This window comes from Eublepharis macularius, chromosome 7, assembly GCF_028583425.1.
Source record: "Eublepharis macularius isolate TG4126 chromosome 7, MPM_Emac_v1.0, whole genome shotgun sequence".
Classification (NCBI taxonomy): domain Eukaryota; kingdom Metazoa; phylum Chordata; class Lepidosauria; order Squamata; family Eublepharidae; genus Eublepharis; species Eublepharis macularius.
This window is the reverse complement of record NC_072796.1, coordinates 16111061-16134967: the sequence shown is the minus strand read 5'-3', so window position 1 is coordinate 16134967 and position 23907 is coordinate 16111061. Positions and strand designations below refer to the sequence as shown.

At 43.7% G+C, this 23907-nt stretch overlaps 1 protein-coding gene across 2 annotated transcripts in view; it reads left to right on the top strand.

The window, feature by feature from the left end:
• Positions 1 to 23907, top strand: part of CTNNAL1 (catenin alpha like 1) — a 76309-nt gene that overhangs the window by 5673 nt on the left and 46729 nt on the right. The gene's annotated exons all lie outside the window — the stretch shown is intronic.

Here is a 23907-nt window from a genome sequence, read left to right as displayed (position 1 = left end):
AGTTGGGACCGTTCACTCCGAGAGTAATACTAAGAAGACAATTGATTCTAAACTATGATGTGAAATGAAGGGTGAATTTTGCTATTGATGATTCTGATGACATCCGACGTGCTATGGGGCAAGTCTCAGGATTGCTCCTATCCAGCCAAGTGTGCAGTTTGCTTTCCACTTTCCTTCCATCTTTTTAGGGAGCTGGAAAGTTTGGCTAAAGCCCTGTGTGTGTGTGCGCGCGCATGCGCGCGTGCGTGTCATCAAGTTGCCTCTGACCTATGGCGACCCTATGAATGAAAGACCTCCAAAATGTCCTATCATTAACAGACTTGCTCAGATCTTGCAAACTGAAGGATGTCGCATCTGTGGTCCCCTGTAAGTGTGTACCTATGGGATTTTGAAGTGGGGTGATGGGTGCCGCTACAAAATGTTTGAACAGGAGGCGGAACCAGAGGCGTATGCATTAGAGGAAGGGGAAGCCCCTACTGATCTACAGATCCTGTTTACAGGCTTCTGGATCCTACTCCCCTGAACGGTGGAAAGGATCCAAGTGAGAAGCCCATTTATTGGTATGAAGGCAGCCAGAAATTGGTTCTGTCCTCACAATGGCCGTGCCTGCCTTCCTCAAGCACATAGCGGACACCTGGGGAAGTGATTGTGGCTCAGTGTTTGTGCAGTCAGTGTGTTCAACATAACAGGTCTGTTCCCATCCCTAATTGTGTGCTTTGTATTAATGGGATTGTCAACATTTGAACTGACGTTTGAGTGAGCGACATCCTTATCTCCTTTGTTTGCTGATAATGGAGGTCCGGCCAGCGTGCAGGCTGGGTAATGTTCTTTCAGCATTTTAAAGCATGATGATATTAGAGCGCCTAAAGATTTTCACTGCCTACCAAGTTATCATCTCAGCTGCCTACCATGTACTTTGTACATCTGGCCGTGGGTTTTGGAGAGGAGTTGCCGAGGACAAGTCTGTACGTTTTGCGTTTTCTTCTTTTAAAGTAGTAGATTGTTACCTTCACTTTGAGACCCAGAGGGAATTAACGTCCATGAGCAAGTACAGTAGATGTTTTATTTGTTTCACTGCATTTATATCATCGCCTTTCTTCCATCATGAAATCCAAGGCTGCCTGCATTGGGTTCCCTAGGAGATCCCTCGGCTAGACATTGGCCACCCCTGGGCCTGCTAAGCTTTTGCAAGGTTGCTGTATCATGTGCCTTTCTGGGGACTCGTTTCACTATGTAGCTAATATGCTAGGGTAGGAGTCCCCAACGTGGTGCCCAGGGGCACCGTGGCACTCACCAGCACCTTTCCTGATGCCTGCCAAGTGTTTTTAGAAAGTAGATGGGGCCAGGAAGGGGGGGGGCTTCTACACAGCAGGGCTTCTCGCTGGCCACTGAAAATCTGATTGGATGTACAGTTTTTTAAAAAGCGGCTTCAGCAGCAACGGCTATCACAGCACAAGGATCTTTACTGCGTGACTGAAGGTAGTTTGTGTGTATGTGAGAAAATATATTAAAACCATACACTCAATTTAAGAGGCAACTTGTTAAACGGAGCTTCTACCTGAAATGTTAAGGCATTACTTAAGGTTATGCATGACCTCACCCATTGCCATTTTGTAGTTGCCTGTGGGCCAAGCTACAAGTGATGCCTGACACAGGTTGGACCCTTGTCAGCTTCCCTCAAGTTTTGATGGGAAATGTAGGCATCCTGGTCTTGCAGCTTGGCTCTCCGACTGCTGTCCCATGGACTTTTCAACTGTCACTTGTCCAACATTCTGCCGAGCTGCCTACATTTCCCATCAAAACTTGAGGGACGCTGACAAGTGTCCAACCTGTGTCATTTGTCACTTGTAGTTTGGCCCTCTGTCCCGTATGACAGCCATTTTGTTGTTGGCTCCACCTCCTCTGGCAGCCATTTTGTAGTTGCACCCACCGCTCTGTCAGAATTCCAAAGGTGTTGGCAGGCTGAAAAGGGTTGGGGACCCCTGTGCTAGGGAGTTGCGGCTGCTGGAGTGAGTGGTGGCCTTCTTTCCTTTATCTTGTCCTTGTTTCATTGCAAGAATTTTGTGTTCCTTTGGTCATTTATGAGTACAGTACTTTTATTGTGCTTGGTATCTGAGACAGTTTTAACTTAGCTGCCAGAAAAACTTGCCTGCCTACTTTTCTTCTGTATGCAGGTTGTAGGGACTGAAGTTTGCACCTGTGGTGATGTCTGCTGTGGTTGCTGGAGATAGGGGAGGAGAGGGCCTTATCCGTTGGAATATGAAGCATCTTCTCAAGGTGTGAAGCCTCTGTTATACCACAGACCTTGCCCTGATGTTCAAGGGTGGAGATATGGTCCAAGACTCTCAGGGCTTGCTATAAAAATTCCCATTTAGAACATTTTAATGCCACCTTTCTGGGAAGCTGCCCAAGGCAGGTTACAAAATAAAAAAATATCAATAAAACATTAAAAGATAATAATTAAAATCTTGCATTTAAAGACCTCTAAACACAGATCATACAAACAGACCACAGACTGCATAAAGTAACAGTTTCCAGGCTAAAATACTGTTGAAAAATCAATCCCTTATTAAAAACTTGGGTGAATAGAAACATTTTGGCCTGGCACCTAAAGGAAAACACCAGGGGGACCTGAAGGGGAAGGGCATTCCACAGGCAGGGCGCCGCTACTGAAAATGCCCGGTCTTTGGTTGCCCCCTGAAGGCACAGAGAGCAGGGCTTGTGAGGGAGATGTTAACTGGAACACCAGTTTGTATTTGTGAGGTGACAAGATGGAGGGTGTTGAGGAAACAGAAGAAATTTGGGTTAGGATTGTGGATGGGTGGTGGCAGGGCTTTTTTTCTGGGAAAAGAAGTGGTGGAACTCAGTGGGTTGCCAGCACAGGGGGCAACTCTTGGCGGGAGATGTTGCCCTTGGTACCACATGGGTGTGCGCAAAGTGCGCACATGCTCCCAGAACTGCACAATGACATCACTTTGGGTCAGCTGGAACAAGGGGAAGTTTTTTCAAGTTTAAATCACCCTCAGAGAAAATGGTCACATGGCTGGTGGCCCCGCCCCCTGATCTCCAGACTGAGGGGAGTTTAGATTGCCCTCCGCGCTGCTCAGTGGCATGGAGGGCAATCTAAACTCCCCTCTGTCTGGAGATCAGGGGGCGGGGCCACAAGCCATGTGACCATTTTCAAGAGGTGCCGGAACTCCGTTCCGACGCGTTCCAGCTGAAAAAAAGCCCTGGGTGGTGGTGTTGCTTTTTCTGGAAGATGACCAAGGACAACTTTTCCTGTATTCCACAGTGGAGTTTAGCAAATGGACCGGTGATAATTGTTTCACGGTTAAAAAGCCATACCTGAATCATTCTTTTGTTCTGAGTCCCAGCAGTGCTGTTGGAAGAATCTGTGATCGTAAGTAATCCTAATCATGAATTTGGTAGAACAAAGCCACTGCGGAAGTGTTACATGACACGAGGTTAAACGTCCCCCCCTCCCCTGCAAAACAAGGCCACCTGGGGACTTGGCCACCCTGGCTAGGCAAGATGACTGTTGGTTCTTCTGTTAGATGAGAGGTGCTGGAATAAAGCGAAGGTGGGAGAGGAAGGATAATTGAAGGGATTGCACATGGCCTTGTCATCAGAAGGGAAGCATGTTTTATTTCTGTTTGGCCAGGGAGCGTTATGTTCCTCTCTGGTTGCCAGCCTAGAGACCTTGGGATTTATCAGTGCTTGCTACTAGAAGCATTCTTTTATAATCCTCTTTTAGGCAGGGTGTTTATTAGCAAGAAAGAAAGGCCTCCAGGCTATCCCAGCTTAATTTCCGGACGGATAGCCTTGCAGCTGTCTTTTAAGTGGAGTACACACCCAGTTCAGCAGCTTATCTGCATTTTTATCAAGGAAGGAAATCGCCCACAATCTGGAGGATTTTTTTTTTGAACAATAAATTAGCAAAAGTCCAGCATAACTTCACATAAAAGGGTATAGACCCAAATGCCCTGTAAGAACACACAGAGTTCAATTGCCAATGGAAGCATCAATTGCTTAGGAGTGGATGTTAACGTAACATTCTACGTGATCCAGTCTAAAAGGAAACTTTGGATAACAAACTTCAGAATCTACTGCCTTACTTGAAAAGTGTAAGAGAAATCATTGGATGTACTTTGCTTGATACTTGCAACATGAAGTAATGAAATCGAAAAGAGTCCAGTGGCACCTTTAAGACTAACCAACTTTACTGTAGCATAAGCTTTCGAGAATCACAGTTCTCTTCGTCAGATGCATGCATGCATCTGACGAAGAGAACTGTGATTCTCGAAAGCTTATGCTACAGTAAAGTTGGTTAGTCTTAAAGGTGCTACTGGACTCTTCGATTTTGCAACTACAGACTAACATGGCTAACTTCTGGATCTATGGACATGAAGTAATGACTTCCATACCTGGAAAAGAGCTGAATGATCATGCGTACAATCTTAAGAAGAGTTACTGTAGTCTAAGGGATTTAGGATTGCACCATATGATTTCTCACATTGAAGTATTGAGGTGTGGAGCCTCCAGAGGAGGCATTGTGAGACTGTTGTAGACCCATTCAAAACCCCACTTCCCTGAAGTCCTGAAGGTGTATGTTGGTGTTTTTGTTTGCCACATAATGCTTTTTTCTGTTTCTCTTCCCTGCATTGCAACAAGGCATGCTACTTTTGAAACCCAGGATCCTTCCAAAAGTAATTTTTGATATTCTGTGCATGTGTGTGCACGCATGCATAGGTGGTCTGCTGTACAAAGAAACAACGATTCCTGTGTGTATGTCCAAACCCAATGTAACCCTTTGGAACCTGAACTATGGGTCACAGTGTGGATTTAATAATAATAATGATAACGATAATGATAACAACATTCAATTTATATACACCCTTAAGGACAGCTTGACACCCACTCACAGCGGTTTACAAAGTATGTTGTTGTTATCCCCACAACAATCACCCTGTGAGGTGGGTGGGGCTGAGAGAGCTCCGAGAAGCTGTGACTGACCCAAGGTCCCCCAGCTGGCTTCAAGTGGAGGGGTGGGGAATCAAACCTGGTTCCCCAGATTAGGGTCCTGCCACTCTTAACCACTACACCAAACTGGCTTTACTCTGAACCATCCTCCTGTTAAGGTTGTTAAGAGTGGGCATACATTTGAAGTGGCATGACGCTGGCTCATTAACAGGATTTAGTAGGAAACTCTAATGAAAACAATCTGTTTTTATGAGTCTTTTTTGCTTCGGTTAGCACAAAGGCATTTTAGCTGCTTATTCCCCAAGAGTTGCATTCTGCCGTGTATACTGCTATATAGCTTGAGTTTTATTTTTTGCTCCTTGCTGTCATGGTGAAATGAAATCGTACTGGTTTCATGCGGAAATATGACTTCTATTACAGAGAAGGAGCTGTGGCTTTGCATGTAGAAGGTTCCAGGTTCAATCCCCACCATCTCCAGTTAAAAGGACATAGATGATGTAAAAGATCTCGACCTGCGACCCTGGGGAGTTGCTGCCAGTCTGAATAGACAGCAATGACCTAGATGGACCAAGGACTTGTTTCAACTTCATGTGTGTTCATGTCCAAGCTGCAAAGTCACGCAGCCTGCATGGTCCTCAAGATTATTATGTGCTGCTTTTAATTATTTATATGTAAATATATGACATTTATATATTTGCATAGTTGTAATTTTAATTGATTAGATGTAGCGTGTTAGATGTAATATTTTTAAAATTTTTAATGGCATTTGATATTTGTATTTCTGTTATCCACCCTGAGCCTGTGAAAGCAGGGAGGGCAGAATATAAATGTAATAAATTAAATTAAAATTAAATTACCTCTTGAGCTCCTTTAGGCACTTTGCACTTTAAAATATTGGGTGATTAAAAACTAAAAATTTATATAAATATTTATACATTTATATATCTATATGTCTTTATTCTCGGTCATAGATCCAGAGGAGTTAGCCGTGTTTGTCTGTAGCAGCAAAATAGAAAAGAGTCCAGTAGCACCTTTAAGACTAACCAACTTTACTGTAGCATGAGCTTTCAAGAACCACGGTTCTCTTCTGACGAAGTTCTCGAAAGCTGCTGCTATAGTAAAGTTGGTTAGTCTTAAAGGTGCTACTTTACTCTCGGTGAGTTTGCTCTTTGAGCCTCTGTGGTCTCCAAAATTAAGCAAAACTGTACAAAGGAAATATATGTTGCAAGTTGAAGTAGAAATATGCATTTTTGATTGTACGTGATGTTGGTAGATTTGTGACGGGTGTGAGATTTTGTGAGATTTACAGTGCAGTTCTGTGCAAAGGTACTTGATTTCAGTGGGCTTAGTCGTTTTGCATAGGATTGCACTGTTAAATAGCCTAGCAGCCTGGTTGTGTTGAGGATTTCAGCCTTTTTTTAAAAAATGTGTACCACACCTATAAGTGCTTTCTCATATACTGAAATTCTGGATTTTTAGTGCAGGATTCCAGCCTCCACTCTGTTATTAATATGGATAGCATCAAGTGTGTCTAAATCTTGAGCGGTTACAAGTTTCTCTTGCTGTGAACTATACTTGGGTTAATGGAGCACTTCCTACGGTTTTTAACATAAATACACATAGACTTAATCTGTCAGGTATGCAGCTAAGTAACAGATTTAACTCTTGGTAATATTAATACCGCTCGAAGGAGTTTAGAAGCTTGAGGCTGTGTGAGGGAAGAGGTCTTTGATATTTGAATGCCAAGGGTCAGTATTCCAAGATATGGTTAAACTTTCATTTGAAGTGAACAGCGAGGTTTCAGTACAGTATAACATTATTCGCTAGTGATGAAGAAGATGTGTCTTCTTTAACTGTAGGAAACTAAATAAAACAAGGTGTTATGAGGTTATTTTAAGTTTCAGTGAGAAAGGCGGCCTATATATAAATAAAACAAATAATGGTATGAGTTTTATTCTATTGCCTGAAGTTCCTGCATGTAGAATCAAGATTTCACACGAGTTGTGATTATTATGTACATGCAGTTCTCTCTTACAATATTCTGCCCATTTTTATATGATGTTCCAGAGCTATACTTCTTTTTATTTTGATTTTTTTTTAATCCAGCTGAAAGAAAATTGGATCAAAAATATCCTGGTATTGTATTGTCGAAGGCTTTCACGGCTGGAGAACGATGGTTGTTGTGGGTTTTGGTGCTACACCTCTGAAGATGCCAGCCACAGCTGCTGGCGAAACGTCAGGAACTACAATGCCAAGACCACGGCAATACAGCCCAGAAAACCCACAACAACCATCCTGGTATTGCATTGGAAGAGAAAATGGTCTGGAAAATGCTGCAAATTCCAGAACAGCTTACAGGCTAATTATTTGTTAAAGCAAAACTATGGTTTTCAGATCGTGTTCCTGTGAACTTGGGGTGTCTTAGAACCTTATCGAGCCTCTTCATCAGTAATGTTGGCAAGCTTTCTGAAGAACAGCTTCTCTAAGACCCTTGGAGATGTTGTAGCATGGAACTAAAGCAGACTGCTGGGTGCACTTGAGTTTGGGGTGATGGTGGAGAATGATACTCCCAATGCCCAGGCAGTGCAAACTAAACTTGCACCCTGTACCATCATGCCCCTGTGGCAGATGTGCAGGGATTCTTCAACAGACAGATCGGTACAGGTGTTTAAATTTTTTTAAAAAAAAAATTCACTTACACCCCGCCTTCCTCCCCAGTGGGAACCCAGAGCTGCTCATATCATTCTCCTTTCATCTATTTTATTCATGCAGAACCCTGTGCGTTAAATCAAGATGGGTAGCCGTGTTAGTTTGTCTGTAGCAGTAGAAAAGAGCAAGAGTCCAGCAGCACCTGTAAGACTAACAAAATTTGTGGTAGGGAATGAGCTTTTGTGAGTCACAGGTCACTTCTTCAAATACCTGGTATAGGTGCTACTGGACTCTTATAGGTCTTACGGGTGCTACTGGACTCTTGTTCTTTTCTCCTGTGAGATAAGTTAGGCTGAGAGAAAGTGAAACTACACATTACAGTGTCTACAGGTCTAACCCTTGGCCACTGTCATTTTAGAGGACAATTTAGCCATTAAAAATTGCTGAGAGGGCCCAATCTTGAACAGTCGTATGGCATGATGGCACCAAGCCATCTCCCCCACCCCACATGCCTTTTCAAGTGTTGAAATAATTGTAAGGGGCTGTTTCGGCACTTGAAAGGGCACGGAGGGGCCAGCCTCGTATAGTGTCATGGCACCCCATGGTAATATTTAAATGGCTAAATTCTCTAAAATGTCGTTGATGGCTATGGGTTGGACCTGTGGCTGCTGTAATATGTAGTTTGGCTCAGTGACAGTGACTGGCTCGAGGTCACTGAACAAGTTTCCATGGCGGAGTGAGGATTCGAATCCAAGTCTCCCAGATCCTAGTCCAACACTAATCAGTGTATTACACTGGTGTGATGCAGACTAACAGTGCAATCCTAAGTGGATTGATTTCAGTGGGCTTAGAATGGTGCAGCAGGTCATGGTTCTGGTTAGAAGTGAAGCAAGAGCATTTCCTGCACACAGCGAAGTTGCTTGCATTGGAAACGGACTCTTGAAGGCCTGAAACAGCATTTGAGTAAATGTTATGGGAAATCTGACTCTTAAAGAACACAGAGCATTGGCTGAATTAGGGCTCTATGTAATGCATGCCAAATTATCTGGGGATTCGTATTGCTTACCTATTTTTTTAAAAAACACTTTAAAATACATGCTTCTATATTGTCCCTCATCTTTTTCTTTTCAGTTAATGGGTTCACTTTCAACATAGTTTTCATGCAGCAGATTTGTGATGCGGAATAGTTTGATGAAAGTTTCAGCTAAGAGACCTCCTACTTACCTTCCGTTATGACTGCTAAGATCAGTGAAAGGTGGCATAACTAAGAGGTCAATAATGATGATGATGATGATAGTTACATACCACCCTTCAGGACAACTTAATGTTCTCTCAGAGCGGTTTACAAAGTATGTTATCATTATCCTCACAACAAACACCCTGTGAGGTGGGTGGGGCTGAGAGAGCTCCAAGAGAGCTGTGACTGACCCAAGGTCACCCAGCTGGCTTCAAGTGGAGGAGTGAGGAATCAAACCCGGTTCTCCAGATTAGAGTCCCATGCTCTTAACCACTACACCAAACTGGCTCTCTCTTGATTTTGCCAAACCCTTGGGAAGTGGGGCCCAACCAGCTGTGGCAAGAGTTTGAAGAGAAATAATATAATGTTCTATAGAAAATGTTTTTTACTGCCAAATCTTTTATTTCAAGAATATGAACAAAGCAACATGATTCCAGTGCCACAAAGTAAATACGTACTTTGGGTAGTTTTTAACTATGGCTCATAATTTTAATACTCAGTTTTAAAGAATGTGTATCATCTTAAGTAGGTGTGTATCTGAGGTCTAATTATTCTCAAATGACCCCAGGTCTTAGAAGATGCTACGTGATTTAGAGAGATCATTGGTTTTTCCCAACGGTTAAAAGCTTTTGTTCCTAGTACAGGCCAAATTAAATAGCAGTCAGTAAAAAACAGACTTTCTGGTTTTGTGCTGTTTCCTCCTGGGCACAAGTGATAAGCCGAAGTCTGCTGTTCCAGAATGGGAAGAGCCACAGTGAATATAATTTTTTTGGCTGCATGCCCGGAGTGATGGGGTGTGTTCTGTGTATACAGGGTTTAAATTTAAGCCTTAAATGTGATGATTGGGGCATCTGTTCTATTGTTCACAGGTAGACAGAAGTAGCTAGAGGGTAAGAATATAGAGCAGATCATTTAGGCGTGTTCCTGATTTGTGCGGAAGAAATATCACTAGCTTCTCCTTGAGTTGCTCTGTCCTTTCCCCTCTGTGGCTAGTAGATGTGTTAAAAAGAATGTTTGCCCTTTCCTGAAGAAAACTGTATAAACTGTTGGAAGAAGATAAGGAAATTTCTTTCCAAGTACAGACAGGGGTTGTCGGAAGGAGAGGTTAACAGTCTCTCAAAACATATCGCTGCCTTGGAGAATACAAACGTTCTCTTAAGAGGTAATTTCAAGGGACGGGAACAGGAACAAAGTGTACTTTAGTCGTGTCCCCACTGGGGGGGGGGACAGTAATTTCAGAGGTTGAAAAAACGAGTCACACTGTGTTATTTCCACTGCAGTGTACTTTGGCTCTTCCAGGTCCTGTAAGATGTGTGACACTCTTTAAGATGAAAATCTGGACTCTCCCGTCGCCTTGTTGTGTGCGCCAGAGAGGCTGGGTCAGGGAGATGAGAGGGAAATTTTCCGCTCCGAATTATCCTCTGGCCTCTTCTTTAATTTTGTTGTTGTTCTCTTTCCTAGCTAGCTCTGCAGCTCAAGGCTTTAGATAGCAACAGACCGTTTAACACACTTGTCAGTTCGAATGTTTCCTACGGGCTTCCCGGAGCCTTGCTAATTTCACTCTGTTGGTGGTTCTTAATTGCATGAGCAGCAGTAGAACCGCTGAAGAATCACTCCGAGCATCTGCTCGCATCTGGATGATACTGTATCACAGCACCATTGCTTAATGGACAGAATAACTAAAAACATGGATTTGTAACTTCGTTTGTCTAGAAAGAAATTTCAGCTTATTGGAAACAGGGTGGGGCTGTCACAGCAACACTGCCCGTAATTACCACAATTTGTTATCTTATTCACAAACATGTTTATTAGGGTCACACTGTACTTGTTCTTTAAGGGGATCACAGTAACTTTGCATATGGTTGCTATTGAATTTTTCATCCCAACCAGCTTACAGGGCCAGAATTGTTTAAACCAGTCTTAGAACTGTTTTATCTGCCTTCTGACTGTTTTCTGGGCTGTTGTTAGTTTTGAAATACAGCTTGTAAGCTAGAAATGTATTCTTTTTAAGAAGTGAAATACCCTGGTCAGACTCCCCCTGCAATGGGTTGGAATCCAGGGCTACAGCACCCTGCAGTGTTCCCTTTTTCCTTGCCTGGCCTTAGCTAAGCCTTAGTCACGTGGACGGGTGGTGGTGGTGGTGGTTCTAGCTCATTTTTGCACTCAGGAACATGGGAGCAGTTGGGCCCTTCCTCCTTGGCCTAATAAAAGACTCTCTGGGGTGGGCTGACGCTGGATTCCCCCGATGCCTTCTCTTCAGGAACGAACCCATGGTGAGTGAAGGGAATCTGGACAAATTTTACTGGACTGCCCATTTGCCTAGAAGGAAATGTCACTTATTCTGGGAAAGCATTTCATTACACTCACCCTTACCAGACGGCTGGCAACGATGTGTATTGGAAGTGTGCTCCCCATGGTGCCACGGCGCAGAGGGCAATCTAAACTCCCCTCTGTCTGGAGATCGGGGCGGGGCCACTAGCCATGTGACCATTTTCAAGAGGTGCCGGAACTCCGTCCCACTGCGTTCCAGCTGAAAAAAAGCCCTGGTTGCCATGTTGTGTGAACAGGCGCAATTTTCACTTTTGGCGTGTGTGTGCAGCATTAAAACCAAGAAAAAGAATCCAGTAATCAGTTTGTGAGTACCTAAGCTATATGTGCATGCAAAATACACACATTTCCCCATGTCACACAATATTGCAACCACATCTTTTGGGTTGGATCATGTTCTTGTGCGCATGGATGGGTTGGGTTGGCTCCTTATTCGTATGGATGTACCACTGAATAAGGCCTGCTGTTACAAAAGGTAGGATTTTAAATTAAAAACCTCTCCTATTTGTTTCTGGGGCAGTAAATAATTTGAAAAAGAATTCATTATGTAGACATGTCCGCAGCTGAGAGAGAACCCAATTGTTTTATTTTAGACGTGTTCGTTAAGGTGCATTCCAACGTAGAGTTACACCCTTTTAAGCCTGCTTAGGATTGCACTGTAAATCTACCATGAGCAGGATATCTCGGACAGCTGCCTTTTGCATCTGACACCTTCCTAAGTTTCTCTTAGTGCATCTTTATGTCTTTGTGCTTCCTGCACTGCTGTGTCCTTGGATGACACACGGTCAAATAAAACCTCTGATCACCATCTGCCAAATTCGACTGAAGAGCTAGAGAAATGTCGGGCATTTAAGGTTGTTTAGTGCTATCCTGTGCAAGGCCCATCATATTTAAATATTCTTAATGTTTAGATCAGGCGTCCCCATCATGGTTGCTGTGGGCATCACAGCAACTTCCCGCACCTTTCCTGGTGCCACCCAAGTGTTTTTAGAAAGTGGGTGGGAGCAGGTGGTGCTTCTGCTCAGCAGGGCAACTGATTGGCCACTGGAGATGTGATTGGCTGGACAGATTTTTTTAAAAACTGCTTCAGTAGGAGCTGGTACAGCAGCACAAGGATCTTCACTGCATGACTGAAGGTAATTTTTGTGTATGCCAGAAAATATGTTAAAACAATATGCTAATTTTAAGAGGCAACCTGTTAAACAGAGTTGTAATCAACTATGCAGATTAAAATAACAGTTTGGCAGCAGCTGCCAACACAGTATTGGTTTTATTTTCTTTCACCTTTCATTCCCAGTGAATGTTTTAAAATTACTCCTCTTGTCCCTTGCGTCTGGGCTTCCTCTGTGTGTATGTGCACAGGATCTGCTTCCCATGGCAGCCATTTTGTAATTGTGCCTACTACCCTGTATCAGATGTCTGGTGGTATCCGTAGGCTTAAAAAGTTTGGGGGCCCTTGGTTTACATACTAGGAAAATGTTGCCTGTAATTGTCTCTTGGTGCCCAAGTGGGGCTTTGGGCAACTGTCCCCCCAACCTGATGAGTTCTGCATTGTAGATTCCATTGGCTTAGTTACTAGCAATGGAAGTCTGGGTGTGGGACTTCAGCTGAAGCTGCAGTTTGGCTTTGGCCTGGAACAAAGCTTGATGTGGAACCTGAAATGAACCATAGGGATGCCAGACCCCTGGAGGGGGCGAGGGATCCCCTGCCCCCACACTCCGCCCCCACTTACCTGGCCAGCGGGGGGGGGGGGGCATGCTCCTTCGATGTGTGCTCCCCTGCAGCGCTGCACTCCTGTGCACATCAGCTGCCTGAATCAGGCCCGTTTGGGCCCGGATTGGGGCAGCTGCAGAGTGCAGGAGCGCTCCTGCCCTCCACAGCGGCTCGAAATGCACCCATTTTGGCCCAAATCAGGCTCGTTTTGGGCCCATTTTGGCACAGATCGGGCCCGTTTTGGGCCGCTGTGGAGCACAGGAGCGCTCCGCAGTGGCTCAAAGCAGCCCCGATCCGTGCCAAAACAGGCCCATTTTGGGTGCTGCAGAGTGCTCCCGCGTGCCGCAGTGGCTCAAAACAAGCCCAATCCGTGCCAAAATGGGCCCGAAATGAGCCTGTTTTGGGCCAAAACGGGCACGTTTGGGGCTGCTGTGAAGGGTAGGAGTGATCCTGCGCTCCGCAGCAGCCCCAATTTGAGCCCCTGTGGAGCATGAGCATGCTCCCAGGGGCCACGTGATGAAGTCACTTCTCGGAAGTGATATCATTGCGCTTGCGGGAGCGCTTCACACACGCGCAGATTCCCCCCCCCCCACCAGAGGTAATTGCCAGGAGCCAGTCCCCCGCTGGGAGGTTGCGAGGGACTGGCAACCCTAATGAACCAGGCCAAAGGTGTTGATGTTTTACCACTGTTATACTCGTGCACGTTAGTCTGGAAGCTGGTATTCATTTTGAGCTGCTTAATTATCTCTCTCTTTATGCTCTGATTGGTTGTTTTATACTGGAATTTAATTAAGTATTTTAAATGTTTTTATTATATCTTATTATGTAAACCGCCTTGGGCAGAGTCCCTGGAAGGTGGCATAAAAATTCTTTAAATAGATGCTACTCAGTTGAGCGAAGATCCCGAATTCCCAAATGTTGTCCAAGTGACGTTTTGGGAGCAACTTGCAGTACAAAGACCTTACTGCGAAGAGTTGCTTGTGCTTATTCTCCTTATTTATTTTTGAGACTCCTTGAATTTGGGAACTCAGCAAAAGTAAAAATAAAACTGAATCTGGCAATGAAGTTTGGTTGGCAGCCTTTTAAAGTCTGGCTGCCATCAACCAAGCTGCTTCTGTAGATCTTTTTCCAACTCTTTGTCCTTTGGGCTTCAGTCATTCCGCTTTATTTTATTTCTGGATTTGTTTCTCAGAGACTCAAAGCAGATCACAGTATTGTAAGAAGAATAACTTATTCTAGAATATCAAGGAAAAAAATTGATAATATAAATTTGTTGAAATATTTATACCCTGCTTCTGTGCTGGGGACTCAAAGCAGCTTACATACAAAATATATCGCCCTCTATTTAAAGAGATACTGCTGGCAATGTAGTAACATCACTTCCTGCATGACCCAGAATTTTAACCATAGAGTTTTGGCCAATGTTATGATGTCACTTCTGGATCATCCTGGAAGTGGCATCATGGCACAGCTGGTGATGCATCTTGCCCCTCCCCCATTTCTCTCAGAATTTGTCCCCACTGCCGAGCTGAACTGTGGTAGAGAGAGCAGGCGGAGGGGAGCAGGAGGGGGATGTGGCCTCCCTACTATTTCAGCTGGTAATACAAAGTTATCCTGGGCTGATGTTGGTTCTGGCTGCATGGTTTATTTTGGAGCCCAGGCGGCAATTCACAGGCTAATGGCCAAGAGGTCTTTGGCTGTTGGCCTTCACCTTGTACCCTTCAGCTCTCAATGTTGGACAAGCCCAGGCTTAAATTGCCTGCAAAGATCAGTGAAAATCAATTCCATCTAATTTAGTATTTGAAAGCTTGTTTCAACAGGTTGCTTTCCTTGCATTTAACTTCCTTTAACTTTGGATTAACCCCTGGATGGCATAGTCCTAAGCAGAATTTTACCCATAGAAGGATGTAACTCTACTTACGCTTGGTCTGTGATTGCACTAATCAGATATTAGGGTGTTATATTTTTTCCCCCAGGACAGGTAATCATGCATACTGGCACTCAGTCACACTGTCTGTGAATTGTTCTCCGTTGGGCTTTGCTGTGTGATTTGTGCTTCCCTGATTTCCATCTCCCAATTCGTAACTGCTGTCTCTGCATGTGGGGGGGTGCCTTTGATCTCTGCTTAATATTTAAGAAATAATAACGACGACAACAACAGCATTCGATTATACACCGCCCTTCAGGACGACTTAACACCCACTCAGAGCAGTTTACAAAGTATGTCATTATCCTCATCATGACAGTCACCCTGTGAGGTGGGTGGGTCTGAGAGAGATCTGAGAGAGCTGTGACTGACCCAAGGTCACCCAGCTGGCTTCAAGCGGAGGAGTGGGGAATCGAACCCGGTTCTCCAGGTTAGAGTCCTGCTGCTCTTAACCACTGCACCAAACTAGCAGTCTGTAAGTACTGTCATTCTGCCTCAAGATTTTCATCACTCATTTTAATAAGGTCTTCCAAGTGATTCTCCTGGGCGTATCTTTGCCACCCACTTATGCAGCTTTGAGGTGACTCTAATGAACATCTGACCCGCAATCGTGCTTTCCTGTCTTTATTCAAGTTTGATAGAAAACTGCACATTTTAAGGGCCGCTTCATACAGTTCATCACCTGAGCATTCCTTCATTACTCAGCAGCAATGTCTTTTCAACAAAGGTCTAAACTTTTTCCAAGTATTGCATTTGAGCTGATGTTGTGTGCTATATAAATTCTGTCTGTGGTGATGAATCTGTAGTGGCATATTTATATGTGAGTGATAGTCAGTGAGTGATTACCATGCATGTGACAACCAGCCTTAAATTCCAGGAGTAATACCATTGTCTACTACTCCTTCAAAAACAAGCGGTTTATAGTATCACCATAATGAGCTGTTTTAAAATGCAGACATAACAGGTGTACTTGCAAGCCTCACTGTGTGGGTTAGTCTTGGTGTAGGTTGCATTTGGAATTCATAACCCCTAAATTGTGTAAGCCTCTAGTTTTTTAAAGGCTACGGTGTGGGGTCATTTCATAGAAAAAGAGCTGCAGGAACTCATTAGCATATGACATGCCCCTTGACATCACTGGAAGTGTGTCATTAGCATAACTGATTTGCATATGCCACACCCCCTGACTCCACCTATCTTTGCTGTTTTGGGCCCAATCCTGGCCATTCAGGGCCGAAATTGGGCCCAAAATGGCAAAAGGGGGCTGAAAATGGCTGAAAAGGGGCTCAAAATGGTCAGAATTGGGCCACTGCTGAGTGGGAGAGTGATCCACCACCCATCAGAGGCCTGATCCTGGCCATTTTGGGACCAATCCTGGCTGTTTTAGGCCCGCTCCTGGCCATTTTGGGCCCAATCCAGGCCAAAACGGGCCCAAAATGGCCAAAAATCAGGTGGGCAGGGCCACCTGACATGTGACCTCTTTGGAGAACTACCGGAACTGTGTTCCTGCGTCCCCCTCAAAATGAGCCCTGGCTATGGCAACTAAAGGCAACCTCTGTATTCATAGATAAGATGAGCAAGATTTGAGTCCAGTAGCACCTTAAAGACCAACAAAATTTTCCATAGACTTTCAAGAGTCAAAGTATCTGACGAAAGGAGCTTTGACTCTCAAAACCGTATACTCTGGAAATCTTGTCGGTCTTTGAGGTACAACTGGGCTTGAATCTTGCTCTTACATCCTTAATTGTCAGATTGTGGGGGCTATCTCCATCTTGCCTTGCTTGTAAGCTTCAGTGCAGTCCTGATGCAGGCTGGACTAGATGGAATTTTAGTGGGGTCCCACTCAAGCGGCTGTTATTCTTCACTTGTACAAATTCAGCAGTATTGCTGTACCTTAGAAGAAATAACTGCAGAGAAGAAATAGTGAAAACATGAGGAATGCACACTGGCACATTTTCTCAGGAAATTTGGTGCAAAAAAAAGGAAGAAGGTGATAGGAATTCAATGAGACGGAGATCTGAGGTCAGGAATCCCTATGCAGGCAGATGCCTGAAGAGTGCATGAGACGGGGTGGAATCCAATTTGAGGAATCCAATGGTCAACATTAAACTAAATCCAGTGACCCATTGCTAAAGAGAAGCATCATGTTTAGTTGCAGTTCAGGGCAGAGAAAAATATTCCCTTGTTGCTTATACTGTTTACCGTGCAAGGAAAATGTCTTAATTCTAAATATAGTTAATGGGGGAGGGGCTGCAATCCTAAGTGTTTGTACGAGATTCAGAGGATTTTCTATCATGACATAATAAGCATGACTACAGAAACTATCTCAGGGAAGTTTGAAACATGCACTTCACTGTAGTTTTCACTGAGGTGGTAAACTTGTGTCTGAGTTGTACCCCTTGGGTCATGGGACTGCATGTTGCACCATTAAAAAAATTGCTTAATGTAGAAAACATTAATTCTGGGGCATAGAAGCTTGCTAGCCATCTCCCATCTGCGCAGACTTGCAGTGGTAATCTTGCTTAGTATATTGTTATTGTTATTATTTCTAATCTGCTCTCCCTGCGAATGTGCTCAGAGCGGAATACAACATATATATAAAATACATAAACATGTTAATTTAAAACAAGATAAAAATGTCAATAACTACAACAATACAATTTCTAAAAGACTACAGCACACATATTGCATGACCCAAACAGCAACCCATGGGGCTGGATGGCCAACTACTAGATGTTAACAGAACAGGGGTAAAAAAAACCCATGGCAGGAGGCCGGTTTCATGGCTCACCCGCCTCAATCACCATATGCCTGGTGGAACATCTCTGTCTTACAAGCCCAGTGGAAAGATAACAATTCCTGCTGGGCCTGGATCTCCACAGAAAGAGTTTCACTAGGCAGGAGCCAGGGCCGAGAAGGCCCTGGTCCTGGTTGAGGCAAGGTGCACCTTTTTGGAGCCGGGGACCACCAAGTGATGTTTGTCTATTGAACAGAGTGTTCTCTGGGGAACATAGGGTGAAAGGTGGTTCTGTAGATATGCTGATCCCAGTCCAGGTAGGACGGCAACATGTACCTTCAAAACTATTGTGGGATACTGGGCATAAAAACAAGTCTTAGGATACCTTAAAAACTGAATTCTATGTAGCGCCACTGAAAGCTGATGGAAAGGGATATTGCCTACCTCTCCATTTCCCCAGCTGCCACCAGCAACCCTTGAAAAGACAATCCCCAGAGTGGGGTCATGGGGATTTTCATCCATACGTTGTTTCGTCAATAAATTCGTCCACAAATCTGTTAATCTTTAAAAGGTGTCATAAGGATGTTTTAAAACATTTTAATGTTTTGCTACCATATCTGTGAGGTTAATCTGTTTCTCTAAGGAACTGTGAATATTATAGAGTGGTGACTTGCCATGCTGTATATGTTTGGTATCTAGTCCTCTTTGTCATGGAGTGAGGAGAATTTTCATATTATCCTTTTCTTCTAAGACTCTTGTTGGATTTACTGTATGAAGTACTGTAGAATGGCATGTACCATTGTGGACCTTGGGAAAAAGATTGCATTTTTGAACATTCCTGTATGTAAAAAAAAATCAGTAGGAAGCTAGCACAACAGGGAGAGAGATGGGCTAGAATGTTCTTCGATGTGCTACTTGAGGGAGTTTCTTTAGTGTAGAGAATCTGTTAAAAATGGCCTCCTCCTCCCCCCTCTTCATCTGAAATGGTACATTATACTCAACTATCTAATTCTTTCCTGTGTGTAGATACTGCCTTATTTAAATGAGACCTTGATGGACACGGAAATTGTACGCATGCTGTGTCACCTGTGCCCTTCATTGTGTTTAAACTAGGCTGCAATGTTAGCATAATTTGCAGTGTGTGTAATGTAAAGAGCCCCTGTTCCTAGCACGTTCCTTGATTTTTGTTTCTTACTCACCCCATCCTTTCAGTTTGCACCTTGAACATGTTCTGTTTATCTGTCTTTGGTATATTTTTATCCTATCCTCTTTCTGTGAAGCTTAGGCTGGCATACGTGATTCCCCCTTTTTCATTTTATCCTCTGGGTTAGGTAAGGCTGAGAGGGTGCGCCAGGCCCAAGGGCACTCAGCAGGCTTCTGTGGTGGAGTGGGGATTTGAACCTGGATCTTCCAGATACAGGACACGAAGTACTGACTCACCACAGTATGTTAACAAATCTGAGGTGTGTGTTTAGAAGGTTAGTGACTATTCTAGGATCATATAAACAAGGGTCATCAAGATACCATTCTCTGGTTTCCTGCCACAGTGAAAAAAGACTTCACTTGTTTGAGGAAAAAATCCTGCCTATTAGTTGTAGGCCTTGACCTGGATAGCCCAGGTGAGCCTGACCTCGTCAGATCTCAGAAGCTAAGCAGGGTTGGCCTTGGTTAGCAATTGGATGGGAGACCTTCAGTGAAGACCAGGGCCGATTCCAGATGGCCAGAAATTGCGGTTTTTCTGCGGAAATAATTGCTTACCGGCCACGCGTTCACTTTCGTCTCCATCCGCTTTGTCTCGCAGCATGCCGTGCCGTCCCGCTTCCGGATGTTTGCACGGCCAACTGAGGTACCCGGGATTGGTTGTTTCCTCCCCGTCACAGTTGATGTCAGGGGCCTTCATTGGTTCGCATTTAATTTTTTAAAAAAAAATTTTTTTTACGTGTTTTGCGCAAATGCGCAAATGCGCAGGTATGCGAATATGCAGCGTCGACTTTTGTGTGCATTTGTGCGCATTTGCACAGTTCGATGTGCGCAAACGTGCGATTGCGCAAATGGCGCCGGTTTAAAAAAAATTAAGGGAATATTGTTGCCGGCTGGCTGGCAAAGGAAGGAGGGAAAGGGGAGGGCCTCTCCGCGGCAACGAAGCGTCCAGAAGTGTGCAAACCCACAATACCGTGTTCACACTGTCCTCTTATAGAGTGCAACCGAGCGCCATGGACCGCAGGTAAGCCGGGACGGGAAATTGCAGGTTTTTATGAGTGAGGTCGCTGAAAAAGCGAAAGCACTTGCTCTATTTGTGCCCATCTGGAATCGGCCCAGGGTTGCAGAGGTAGACAAAGGCAAACCACCGCTGATCGTTTCTTGCCATGAAAACTCCATCAGAGGTTACCATTAGTCAACTCTGACTTGAGGGGACCACACACACACACACACACACTAATTGTAGCATGCATAACAAATAGGCTACTAGAAATACATTTGGCATGATCTTCCATTTAAATTGTAGTGTACGATGTCATATATAATAGCTATACCTGGCTCACTTTTTTGGGTGTTGTCCTTGTAATCTGTTTCAGGAACAGGAATGATGTAATCAGTAAAGACGCATCCAAGTAGTTTAGCTACATGAAGTTGCTGTTCCAAAAATCCTAAAATAAACAATTTAAAATGTCACTCTGCACTCTGCACTTTTAAATTTTATGTTTGGAATTTGAATATTTAAGTCTGGGGCTTGTTAATGTATTTATTTTTAACTTTTTGCTCTCAACTTCATTTTATTTTACTTTATTAATTCACCTTTCTTATTGAAACCCAACAGATTACAGAACATACACAGTGCAGTCAATGAAAACTGCAGTAAGACTATGAGCCAAAACACACGTTAAGAAATACCTAGGTTCAGCACGTGTTCTCTTACCTCAAGGTTTGCCGGGATCTGTAGGCGTCCTGGAAGCTTAAAGATCTGTAGGCGTCCTGGAAGCTTAAAGTCCTGGAAGCTTAAAGGATCTGTAGGCGTCCTGGAAGCTTAAAGCTTAAAATACAGGCGCCTGTATTTCCCTTCCCCTTTTTGCTGCTCTGTAAATGCTAAACTTTAAGCTTCCAGGACGCCTACAGATCCCAGCAAACCTTGAGGTAAGAGAACACGTGCTGAACCTAGGTATTTCTTAACGTGTGTTTTGGCTCTATGATTACAGAATTGAAGAACAGGGTGAACAACAAGCTGTCTAAGGCATGGGCCGATTCCGCACGGCTTACCTGAAGCCGGGACATTGCGGAACATGCCTGAAAAAACGTGGAAGATTGTTTTCTCGCGTGAGTTTTGCACGATGTTGTGCAAAACTCACGCAAGAAAACGTGATCTTCTGCATTTTTTCCGACATGTTCCGCAACGTCCCGGCTTCAGGTAAGCCGTGCGGAATCAGCCATGGTATATTATAAATAATATAGAGAGTGGATTGCAAGGTTTAAGTCAATGCAGTTAAAGCAGGTGATACCTACAATAATAATCGCTGTAGATTATGATCTAGGGGTGTGCACTAAAAAAAAGTATTATTGACATCTGCGTATCTGAAATACCATATGTATTGGTATTCCTGATATTCAGGTCCAAGAATGCCCGTATGGTATTTGGATCCGGATTTTATTTGGGAATCCAAATATATTCAGCTCCATTATTTTCTATGGGGAAACAGAGTCAGTTTGGTGTAGTGGTTAAGAGCGCGGGACTCTAATGTGGAGAACTGGCTTTGATTACCGACGCCTCCACTTGAAGCCAGCTGGGTGACCTTGGGCTAGTCAAAGCTCTCTGGAGCTCTCTCCGCCCCACTCACCTCACAGGGTGTTTGTTGTGAGGATAATAATAACATACTTTGTAAACCACTCTGGGCAGTCATTAAGTTGTCCTGAAGGGCGGTATATAAATTGATTAGTTGTTGTCGTCATCGTCATCCAGGGGACTGGGGGGGGGGAATTCCAAGGCTTTCCAGTGCTAAGAAACCTCAACCAAACACATAAGGGCAACCCCTGACCAAGAGTTAGTCCCATGAAAGCTGAACCAACAAATCCCAGCAGAACCAACACCAAACCAGTGAATCCCAGCATCCAACCTTGCAAGTCAGTAATACCACGGCTGTAATCCAGACCTGGTAATAGCATATGGCAAGCAAGCAGCACTGACACACACACACACACACACACAGTAATGTTGTCTCCCTCCCTTCTCCTGTTGCCTAGGGAAGACTGCAAAGGGCAGGGGGAAGCAAGCTGCTGCAGCCTTTAAAATGTAATTCCTGGATATTCCCGAATATATCGGGATTATTCGGGAATGTAAACACTGGTTTATCTGAATATACTTGAATAAATCAAATCTATCCAGATATACCTGAATAATACTAAAACAGTATTTTTCAGGTATGTATTTGGCTTGGAAATACTGAATCACACACCTCTACTGTGGTCCTGTTCCATTATAAATGTGCCCCCTGGCCTGTTCCATTCTACTACAAGATCAATACAGCTTATCGCTAAGGAATGTTTTAATGGATAAAATAACTTAATTGTCACATGGAGCGGCACTTAGTACATGAACTTACATACTGAGAACAGTGTTAATCTTTTAGCCTATTATGAAGGGAGTATGCATTAAAAAGGTGAAGCTTTCATAGCAGCAGAGTAGCTGAGTAAGAGCAATTTCTAAAAACTTTCCTACATTTTTTTTTCTGTGTCGAAAAATATATGAAAAACATGTATATAGACTGCATGGGACAATTGTACACACATCTTTTTCACTAGCTGCGTACTTATTATTTTACTATGTTTTAACTGGTCCTATTATAAACTTTTTTTTTTTTTAAATCCAGTGGATCAAGATAGCAACATTCACACGCTTTCCTACACAGAAAAGCTTTGTATGAGAGGAAAATTGTAAACACATGAAGTAGTTGTAAATTTAGACCCCCCATGGATTCATTCTACTAGCAGAGGGGCTTTACTCTGGTAAGAAAGAGCCTCCCCTAGAGATGCGAAGGCTCTGTAAAAAATGAAAAAATGGGGGGGCATTTCCTCCATTTTTTCCCTGAGGCCTTTTTTCAATTTTTCCAGTTGGAAATTTGGGGGAGTATTGGAAAAAACTATGATTTTTTTTCTTTAAAAATAAGCGAAATGTTTTTAAAAACAAGATGGGATGCTGTAGTAGACATATACCTCTTAAATCCAAGATACATTTCTGCACTTAAAAGGATCTGTAATCTTTTTTTTTTTAAATAAACTTTTTATTAACTTTAAAAAAACAACATACAATGCGTAAAAGGGATCTGTAATCTTCATGAAGGGAACATGCAGGACTTCCATTGTTTCTCAACTGTTGCATGTCTTCTGTTGCCTTTGTGACCTGTGTGGGCCTCGGCAGTGAGGGTGTCTGGGCCAGAGGGGGGCGCTGCAGCCAGGGTTGCCTTCCCGCTCGCCTGCCCGGCTGGAGGGCCCTGGGGGGGGGTCCCTTTAAGGCCTCAGAGGGTGGAGGAGCCCTTCCCAGTCCGACAACCTGAATCTTCCCTTGTGGTTGACCTTCTCACTTCTGCTGCAAACCACTGATACGTATACCCTCAGTCTGGGTTATAGGATCTTATAGGATCCTACTTTGTTGGAGGGAAAATAGCATAAGAAGGTGGGGCAGAAACTGCGTCAAATACTCAGAGGCAATCTCTGAAAGTTTGAGAACTGACCTCTCTCTAACCAGATTAGGTACAGGTACGAAGGTGGCATAGTTTTCTCTCGTGTATTGGTTATATTTACAGTTTTGCTTGTAGAAAACGGAGGCATTTATAACTTTTGAATTCCATGTCAAATATTGGAGTTTTATATCCTAAGCAAGTTATAAATGATTCATTTTATGTTGTCCAAGCAGTAAAATTAGTTTAGATTTGATAGGACAGTAAGTACTGCGTATATTTCGATTTCCTCCCAAATTTCTGGTTTTATCTGGAAAAAAACCCAGGAAAAATGGCTTTTTTCCATGGCTTCAAAATTTCTGGAAATTTTACCTCTCTAGCCTCCCCCTGATGGAAGATTCTCTTCTGAGCACCTCACGCCAAGATAAGCCTTCTGCTCGAAGGCTTTGTTGGCAAATGGAGCCATCAGCTCCAACTTATTTGCAGCACCGAAAAGTTTCTTAATTGCATGAGACCAAGTAGATTCCCTCTAATTTACTGTAGGAAGGAATCTAATCTGGCTTCTCTTCAAAAATAGCCTTATCTGTATGGTTGAATGGGAAGGACACAAGCCCGTATCTTTGCTGTCTGAAGAGAGTCATTCATTTGATGAGTGTGGATCTGGTCCTAGTTT